The sequence below is a fragment of the Tachysurus fulvidraco genome, chromosome 15 (assembly GCF_022655615.1).
Source record: "Tachysurus fulvidraco isolate hzauxx_2018 chromosome 15, HZAU_PFXX_2.0, whole genome shotgun sequence".
Taxonomy (NCBI): Eukaryota; Metazoa; Chordata; class Actinopteri; order Siluriformes; family Bagridae; genus Tachysurus; species Tachysurus fulvidraco.
Genome location: NC_062532.1, coordinates 4,963,405 through 4,973,600, shown reverse-complemented (window position 1 = coordinate 4,973,600; position 10,196 = coordinate 4,963,405). Strand labels below are relative to the sequence as shown.

The following is a 10,196-nucleotide window of genomic DNA, read 5'->3' as shown; positions in this document are numbered from 1 at the left end:
GAGCATAGTTTTCTATTAATCTATCTATCAGAAAAGCCAGCAGATAAATCAATCAATCAATCAACCAATCTATCTATCTATCTATCTATCTATCTATCTATCTATCTATCTATCTATCTATCTATCTATCTATCTATCTATCTGTCTGTCTGTCTGTCTGTCTGTCTGTCTGTCTGTCTGTCTGTCTGTCTGTCTGTCTGTCTACACACTTGCAAAGGCTTAGTCTTTCCTAATATTATTGTATTGTACAGGCACTCATTTTGCTGTGCAATTTTTCTGACATAACAGAACATTTAGTTTATCAAAAATTCTTTTGAGGTTACTTTTAATTTGAAAGTAAACTAATACATCATGTGAAACAAAAATAGAAGTGTGTCACGGGAAGAATGAGGAAACCAAAATGAAACCATTTTATAGAGTTTGATCTCCACCTAGTGGTTGTAATAGTGATTTAATATCCCTGTAGGGTGAGAATATGGCCAGATGTTTGTTGGATGTGGTTCTTCTCCAAACTGCAGTCACAAATAGTGGAAGCACATTATTGTTTATGCTGTAACATTATAAAATCCATTCAGTGGAACTAAAATTACTAAACTTGTTCCAGCATGACAATGCCCCTGTGCACAAAGCAAGCTCCATGAAAACTAAATCTATTTAACATTTCATACATGCTATTTTAATTCAATAGTGTAAGCACAGTAATGGTAGTTGGTACAAATATACAAATAACTTTATATAATAGTCACTGTTCACATTTGAGTAGAGTCTTAAAAAAACCTCATAAACAGAAATACTACACAATGCTAATTACATCTCAGCAAGTTTCACCTCAGTGGAGCTGATATGTAATAGCAGGCAGTTAAATACAAGGATATTAAAGCTATTTTTAAATCGTTTTTAGAATGAAATATACGCTACTGATGCCTTTCTACCTTGCTTTGTCATGCTTAACAATGTGCTGTGCCACCAAAACGTATGTACAACACACCATGCAAGCACTTCCGACTTTGCTCAGGTTTATCCTATATATTTTTTCTTGACACAATGTCATACAAGAACTCGATATCTTTCTTCACATCACAGTATTTGCGCTTTCAGAATTAAAACTAATCAAACAATCAGCAATGATTTTAAACTTAACCAGCTGACAGTTTATCCAGATTTTGCAGTCTGAACAAATAGGTATTGCGGAAACAAGAATTTCAGAATCTTCCTTAGATAATTACAGTTTAGTATAATTATAGCATACAGTTTAGTATAATTATAGCATACAGTTTAACAACCGCAAAAGCTAAACAATTCTGCAACATTTTATCAAGACTCTGATACATTGACATGGTGAAGTGAAACGCTTGTGGAAAAACTGGAGCAAAATATAACAGGGAAGTGTTACCAGATCCTACATGCCAGAGGAAAGGACAGAGCCTCTGTCGGTGTTGGAACACACGCTCCTGTCTATCATAGCAGATCCAACACAATTGGTCCTTCGTGTAAGTGGATCTTTCCTAAACATTTGACAATGAAGGGGTATAAAAATATGTTTAATTTATGATTTTGCTTTAATTACACCAGGGTTGGCGATTCATGGGAATTCATTTATTTATTCACATCAATAATCTTTAAAGGCAAATTCCATTAAGGATTTAAATGAAACTTAAATAAAAAATTTTAAAATCATGGTTTGTTGTAATCAGTCTGTAAATTTATTTATTTATTTATTTATTTATTTATTTATTTATTTATTTATTTATTTATTTTCAAAAAATGAAATTGTTCCTGTACCATGTCTTTCTGTTTGGTGTTTTTATTCCCTGTTGTTTTCTGTTCTCAAAGATCTTTGTTGTTTGTCAGTATTGTTGAGAAACTTTTCAAATTAAAGTACAATTAAGAGCTAATGTAAAAAATCTGAATAAAATAAACAGTACATGTTTCATTTTAATCCCAGGGCCCTAATTGGTGGACCTGGGATTGAACTCACAACCTTCCAATTGGTAGCCTAGTGGTTAAGGTGTTGGGCTACTAATCAGAAGGTTGTGAGTTCAATCCCAGGTCCACAAAGCTGACACTGTTGGGCCCCTGAGCCAGGCCCTTAAAGCTCAGTTCCTCAGTTATATAAAAATGAGATCATGTAAGTCTCTCTGGATATAAGTGTCTGCCAAATGCTGTAAATGACTGACGTTTCTCTGAATTGGGCGCCACCTTGTGACCTCAGTATGGCGCAACCCATACATTTTAAATAGATGCCTTCAGTAACTGCGTCTTTTCCCATGACTATTTATATTCAATAACGAATTACTGAAGCTTTATTGTAAACACTAGAGCAATAATCAGCTCCGAATGATCGAATTCGAAGCGGCCTCGTGCAACGCGGTGACGTAACGCGCAACGCAAGGCCAATTCCAAACGGCTCCCCGTTGGACAAGAGGCGCCCTAGGTAGTGCACATGAGCCTATTGTTTTGTAGCCTGTTTAGTTGCAGCCTACCTAGGGTTCAGTAGGCGTTTGTGACTCTGTCACGCAGTGCTGTGTTGGAATGCGTCGAGACTCGCACTTCCCTGAACAAGTTTAACTGAAAAGTTAAGTTTTGAGAGCGAATAAAACTTTACAAAAGCTTCAGGAAAACATCGACAGACGTCGAACAAACACAAAGGGTAAGTTTTCTACCGAAATAAAATACGGTTAAACTCGTAAAACCGCCCTTTTCCTCTCTTTTCTCGAGTTTAGTAAAAGAGTATAGGTTTGTAAAATGGAGGCTGTGTGTGTGTGTGTGTGTGTGTGTGTGTGTGTGTGTGTGTGTGTGTGTGTGTGTGTGTGTGTGTGTGTGTGTGTGTGTGTGTGTGTGTGTGTGTGTGTGTGTGTGGCGCTGTCCAGCAATGAGATCAGGACCACGGCTAACACACTCTCACACAATTCACAACTAAACACAGCTTTTCTCTGGAAAAACACATTCGACACGACAAAAAGAGCAAAAGTGACGAGAAAGTAAACTCTGATCAAATAGTTTATTGTAAACAATGTGGACATGATGTAATGTATACACGTATACACACACACACACACACACACACACACACACACACACACACACTTATTCCGGAAAAGTAGCTAGCTAAAGTTAACTAAAGCTAGCTAGCAGGTATAGCTATAGGTTTACCTCACAAACTCTGTGTAGTAGCTTAGGAAAGTTTAATGAAGTGTCTGTGTGTGTGTGTCTGTGTGTGTGTGTCTGTGTGTGTGTGTCTGTGTGTGTGTGTCTGTGTGTGTGTGTCTGTGTGTGTGTGTGTGTGTGTGTGTGTGTGTGTGTGTGTCCGTCCGAGCTGGACATCGTGATTTTTGGGGGGCTTAAATATGCCCTGCCACACGTATTTCATTACTTTTGTGGTAATGTCTGAAGTTTACCATGTACTCTGTGACATTTATTTGTGGAAAAAATGCCTTGGTTACCTTGTTTCAAGCCATTCTAGTGTGGTACAGAAAGCCTGCAGGAAGACTCAGCTCGATTTGCGCCGGTTCTCATTAATATTCAATGAGCTATGCCGATTGGCTCCGATTGGCTAACCGCTAGGGATATGAGAGCATGACTATTCATTCACCCAGCGCAACAAGTAGCCTACGATAGAGGAACTTTGTTTACAATCACCTGGAATTGCGGCATTCTTCATATATATATGCTGCTCAAAGAAATCTGAACCTGCAGCAGCACATGTTCACAAAAAACTCATATATGCATATCATGAAGCTGATCAGGATCAAGCTCATACTAGACTGGATTGTTGGACATATTTTAGTAGATATCTAGTTAAAAGTTTGTGTAAGGGAGTGTGTCCATACACGGCCCTAAGTCCTGAAGAAGATTTTGATTATAATAGTCTTAAGTCTATTGTTCAGTTTTGAGTAGGGCTGAAACGATTCCTCGAGTAATTCGAGTAACTCGATTACAAAAATTATTCGAGGCAAATTCCTCTCCCTCGAAGCCTCGTTTAATTCATTTTAAAGCTCACGTCACATTCTTGTGCAATTATTTTGTGTGCGTGTGTGTGTGACAACGCGCTTACGTCAAAGCGGAAGGAGACGCGAGGAGTTGGCGGTCTTTTGATTTGAGGGCGCGTGCTAGTGCGGGCTGCAAAATGGAAGGGCATGATGGCAATGAGCAAAGAGAAGAAACAAACAGGAGAAAACAACAGAAAATGTCCAAAGGAAATATTGCTTCAAAGCGCAGGGCAAGGCTCAGTTCTGAGCATGTTGTATTGTTTACCTTTCTTCATTGCAATCACATGCTCCTTTAAAGACTTTTAAAGCACACACACGTTGAGAGAGAGACAGACTTTTATATTCTGATTAATATATATGCTTAAAGCACTCTGTGTGAAACCATGCATAGCCTCTAGGTCCAAGTTCGTGTCCATGTTTTTGCCTCTTAAATACCACAAAGCATTCCAAGAAGACAGTAAAGGTTTGTTATGGCTGAGCTGTAGATTTTAAATCTTTTAGTTCTGAAAGTTAAGTTGCATGACTTAAAGGCAGTATTTTTGTATTATTATGATTATTATTATTATGATGATGACGACGACGATGATGATGATGATGATGATTATTATTTAGTTGTTTGTTTGTTTGTTTGTTTGTTTTAATGTATGCCTTAGTTTTGATACAAAAAAAAGTAATTTGAAAGTAATTTATTTTTTTGTTTTTGCATCTCAGAAAAGGGTTCATTTAAAGCCCAGAATGTGCGGCACTTAAATGTACTTAATTCTTCTCAGTCAACTTTGTCACTGTTCACAAGTACAAGTACAGACAGAGAAACAATGGGTAATATCTAAATGTTTATTTTTGATAGAAAATATTGTTGTATGCATTGCATACTATGCATTTAAAAAACTAAAAGTTTCTTTCAGTTAGGAACACTTTGTCAAATAAGGATTTATTAGATGATTAGATGCATACAGTTAGTGTTGGTGGTATGGTTCTGTTCTGGGCAAACATCCACGCACCCGTCCGTGCGCATGCGTGGACAGTGGGAAGAGCAGCAACTAGAAAATAAAATAGACCCCCGTATAACAGCAGAATCATTAATCATGCATAGTATTAAATACGCTCACTTACATGTTTTGAAAAATAAATAAATAAATAAATAGAGAGAGAGAGAGAGAGAGAGAGAGAAGAAAAAAAACGAATACATGATGAAGATTCATAATGTAAACTGGTACAACGAACAATGGGTTGCGGCTCGTTGGAGTCAGGGTTGGAGGAGGGAGTTTAAATCGCGGCAGCAGCGATGCGCTAGAAAGCGGCTCAATTAATTGGAATTTAAAGGGTTGGATAATATGGATGTCGTAACCGGATTGGTGTGTGCCATGAACAGCTGATTATCAGCTGATGCAGCTTGACGACGTGGTCTGCCTGAACTAACGCGATGCTTGATTTTTCTTAAAAAGGAAACCAATTAGTAGTTAATTTTAAGAGACCCGTCTTATTTTCTCTTGTATATTTAACATTGCTCTTTAAATAAGCAAAACTACATTTTATCCAATTACTTGATTAATCGATGAAATTTTTGGTAGAATACTTCATTACTAAAATATTCGTTAGCTACAGCCCTAGTTTTGAGTATAGAGTAGTGCAGTAACAGTTAATAGAGTTTGGGTCCATTATGTCTTTGTTTCAAAGCTTTTTGCAGCGTAACATGTCATGAAGTCAGCCAAGCCAAGCCAGTTACTTCTATAAGTGTCTCATTTATGTCAGGAAATGCTTTCTGCCTCATAGAAAGAATGTTTCTGTTACCGTCCATGACTTAAGGAGTGTTTAAACCCTAGTATGTGATGTATTTATTTATAAATAAGTGTTTGTTCTTGTCTTCCAGCTGACCGAGCATGGCTTCTCAGACAGCCTTTAGTCTCTGTATGGATGTCATTGTGACCTCTGGAGATGCTTCGCTGCCCAAAGAATCTGAAGTAAACGCAATTCCCTGTTCAGAGCTTCCTGCGCCTCAGATTGTCATGCTGGCTAACGTGGCGCTGCACACAGATTCCCCTCCAGAGGAGGAGAAGCAGATGGCAGAACTGAAAAACGTTGGATGCTGTGGCTACTCTGATTGCGAGGACAAACGGGCTCCTTTACAGCTTCGATGAGACGACCGAAATTGTGGATGAAGAGAGCAGTTTGGGAGAAAACAGCATAGAAGATGGTGTCGGAAATGTTGAGACAGTACCAACTGACCTTTCAAAGAAACCTTCATCGGCAAAATCTCCTTTTGCCGCGACAAATTCTCTAATCAAACCTACCAGGAAAAAGAGGAAGCTGTTCTTCTGCAAGCCGTGCCACTTTCAAGCTGAGTGCGAAGAGGAATTCGTCCAGCACATCCGCGTCCACAGCGCAAAGAAACTGATTGCAGAAAAGGCAGGTGGTGGAAATTCAGATGACGAATCAAATCAGACACAGCAAAAATCAGCAAGGGTGTGATCTGCTGTGATCGCTGTGGCTACAACACCAACCGCTACGATCATTATGTAGCACACCAGAGGCACCACAAGAATGAAGGGGATGAGCAGCAAGTGTTCAGGTGCACCATCTCCCCTACTCCACTGTCAGCCAATATCACTGGAAGAAGTACCTGAGGAACCATTTTCCCAGCAAGCTATTCACATGTGACCAGTGCAGCTACTTCTCTGACAGAAAGAACAACCGCATCCAGCACATTTGCACACACACCGGCATGCAACCTTGGTCAGGGTTTATGGAAGAATCAGGATTACTCTCACACAATATGATGGCATCACATTCCAAGACAATCATCATGATCATATTTTAAGTGGCATTGATTTTGAATCATTTAATTTCTACCTATGTTTATAGAGCGTGATAAAGCAGGTTACACAATTGAAATCAGATTTTAGATATAACGTAAAACCTTTGCTTTTGTGTAATGTTATGTTACATTTTTTTCTATGTTCAGTCTGTATTTTCTTTTCTCGAATTTTTTTTAATTTCTACTTGAAAAAACAAACTGACAGGTGTGAACTACTAAAGGCCGCCATCGGAAAAGCGATTGAAGCACGTGAATTAGCTTAATGTTCTAGAAGTAAATATGAACAAAAGTCTTGTAGAGTACGTAATGTCTCATTATTGTAGAGACACCCAGGTTTAACAGCAAAATCAACAGAACTAACAGGTAAACTGGTCCTGTTTACTTATTCCATGTTCTATGCACCTCAAGGGCAAAAGAAAGAACTGAACTTCATTCTTCTGCTTGTTGCCAAAATAAACAAGTCAAGAAGCTTTTATTGTCAATTCAACCATATATACCTGTTGCAGTACATAGTGAAATGAGACTACGTTTCTCCATGATCAGGGAGCTACATAAAACAAAGACAGGGATAAGGACATGTAAATAGTCTTAGCCACATAAAGTGCAACTGTGCAACCTGGTGCAAACAGTGACAAGACAGTGCAGGACAAAAGACAGTGCAGGACAAAAGACAGTGCAGACACAAAGTTACAAGACAATACAAAAAGTACAAAAAATGCAATATTGTACAATATGTGCAAAAACGGCTGAAATGTTGGACAGTATGTGCAAAAACAGCAGAAAAGTGTGCAAAACAGCATGTAAACAGTTTGATGGATTGTAAGCAGCATGTAAACAGTATGATGTGTCAGTGTGTGTGTTTTGTGAGGGTCTATGCAGTCCATACAGATTATGTGTGTGTATGTTGTGCTCAGTACAGTACAGTTCAGTTATTGAGAAGTCTGATGGCTTGTGGGAAGAAACTGTTACACAGTCTGATCGTGAGGGCCCGAATGCTTCGGTAGCTTTTTTCCATATGGCAGGAGGGTGAAGAGTGTGTGTGAGGGGTGTGTGGGGTCATCCATAATGCTGTTGGCTTTGCAGATGCAGCGTGTGGTGTAAGTGTCCATGATAGAGGGAAGAGAGACCCCAATGATCTCCGCTGTCCTCACTATCCGCTGCAGGGTTTTGCGATCCGAGATCGTACAGTTCCCAAACCAGACAGTGATGCAGCTGCTCAGGATGCTCTCAATGGTCCCTCTGTAGAACATGGTCAGGATGGGGGAGGGAGATGTACCTTTTTCAGGCTTCGTAGGAAGTAGAGATGCTGCTGGGATTTCTTGGTGATGGCGCTGGTGTTGAGTGACCAGGTGAGGTTCTCTTGCTAGATGAACACCAAGAAATTTGGTGCTCTTGACGATCTCTACAGATGATCCGTCGATGTTCAGCGGAGAGTGGTTGCTCTGTGCTCTCCTGATGTCCACAACCATCTCTTTTAGTTTTATCCACATTCAGAGAAAGGTTGTTGGCTCTACACCAGGCAGTTAGTTGTTGCACCTCCTCCCTGTATGCTGACTCGTCGTTCTTGTTGATGAGACCCACCACGGTCATGTCATCGGGAACTTGATAATATGATTCGTTCTGTGCATTGCTGCACAGTCATGAGGCAGCAGAGTGAACAGCAGTGGACTGAGCACACAGCCTTGAGGAGCTTCAGTCTTCAGTGTGGTGGTGCTGGAGATGCTGTTCCTGATCCGGACTGACTGAGGTATCCCAGTCAGGAAGTCCAGGATCCAGTTGCAGACGGAGGTGTTTAGTCCCAGCAGGCTCAGCTTCCCAATCAGGTGCTGATTGTATTGAATGCTGAACTAACGTCTATGAACAGCATTCGTACATAAGTGTCTTTATTGTCCAGGTGGGTGAGGGCTAAGTGGAGGGCTGTGGCAATGGCATCGTCCGTGGAGCGGTTTGTATGATACGCAAACTGTAGGGGGTTCAGTGAGGGTGGTGGCTGGGTCTTGATGTGCCTCATGAAGAGCTTCACAAAGCACTTCATAACTATGGGTGTGAGTGCAACGGGACAATAGTCATTTAGGACACTGTAGACTTCTATGGGACAGGAACGATGGTGGTAGTTTTGAGGCACGTAGGAACAACGGCACTGCTCAGGGAAATGTTGAAGATGTCCGTAAAGACATCCGCTAGCTGTTCTGCACATTCTCTGAGCACCCTGCCAGGAATGTTGTCTGGTCCAGCAGCCTTCCGTGGGTTAACTCTTCATAGAGATCTCACGTCGGCCGTGGATAGACAGAGTACCTAGTCGTTGGGGGGAGGGATGGTCTTGCTAAGCGTTACGTTGTTCTGTACCTCGAACCGAGTGTAGAAATCGTTTAGCGCGTCTGGGAGGGAGGCGTCACTATCACAAGCAGGAGAAGCTGTCTTGTAGTTTGTGATCACCTGTATGCCCTGCCACATGCGCCGAGTGTCTCCGCTGTCCTGGATGTGGCTGTGGATTGTCTGGGCATGTGCGCACTTTGCCTCTTTGACGGCTCGGGACAGTTTGGCCCTTGCTGTTCTTAGGGCTGTCGGAACTCATTTTTTTACAACAGGGCTACCCTGTCCCCTGTTCTGAAGGCTAGGTCGCTAGTCCTCAGCAGAGCACGTACATTAGCAGGCATCCATTAGCAGTCTGGTTGGAGCGTGTAGTGATGGTCTTGGAGACGGTCACGTCATCAATGCACTCAATGCACGTCATCAATGCCGATTGTAACTGGTCACCGCTGACGTGTTCTCCTCCAAGTTGACAGAGTCACCGTTGGTTGCAGCCTCCCTGAAGATATTCCAGTCAGTGCACTCAAAGCAGTCCTGAAGAGCAGAGGTGGCTCCTGCTGGCCAGGTTTTCACCTGCTTCAGAACCAGTTTTGAGCGTCTGACGAGTGGTCTGTATGCTGGAATTAGCATAACAGTGATGTGGTCTGAGTAGCCGAAGTGGGGGCGGGACTCCGCACGGTACGCGCCGGGAATGTTTGTGTAAACAAGATCCAGCATGTTTTAACCTCTCGTAGCAAAGTCCACATGTTGATGGAATTTAGGGAGCACTGACTTGAGATTTGCATGGTTGAAATCTCCGGCGATGATTATAAAGTCCGTCGGGGTGAACATTCTGTAGGTCGCTAATATCTCTGTATAGCTCACTTAGCGCCTCTTTAGCATTAGCGTTGGGATGAATTTAAACTCCGACAATGAAAACAGTAGTAAATTCCCGTGGTAAATAACATGTTCTGCATCTAACAGTCACAAACTCCACTGACGATGAGCAGTAAGTAGAAATAAGCACAGAGTTCTTGCACCATTCCGTGTTGATATCAACACACACACACCACCACTGCGAGTCTTACCGCACAGAGCTGCAT

At 41.3% G+C, this 10,196-nt stretch overlaps 1 long non-coding RNA gene across 1 annotated transcript; it reads left to right on the top strand.

Annotated features, from left to right (window-relative positions):
• Positions 1–2,288: 2,288 nt before the first annotated feature.
• LOC125138877 lies at positions 2,289–7,274 on the top strand. The gene is made up of 2 exons (XR_007137978.1): positions 2,289–2,650; positions 5,860–7,274. It is a non-coding gene; the product is annotated as an uncharacterized LOC125138877 (long non-coding RNA).
• The last annotated feature ends 2,922 nt before the right edge of the window (positions 7,275–10,196 follow it).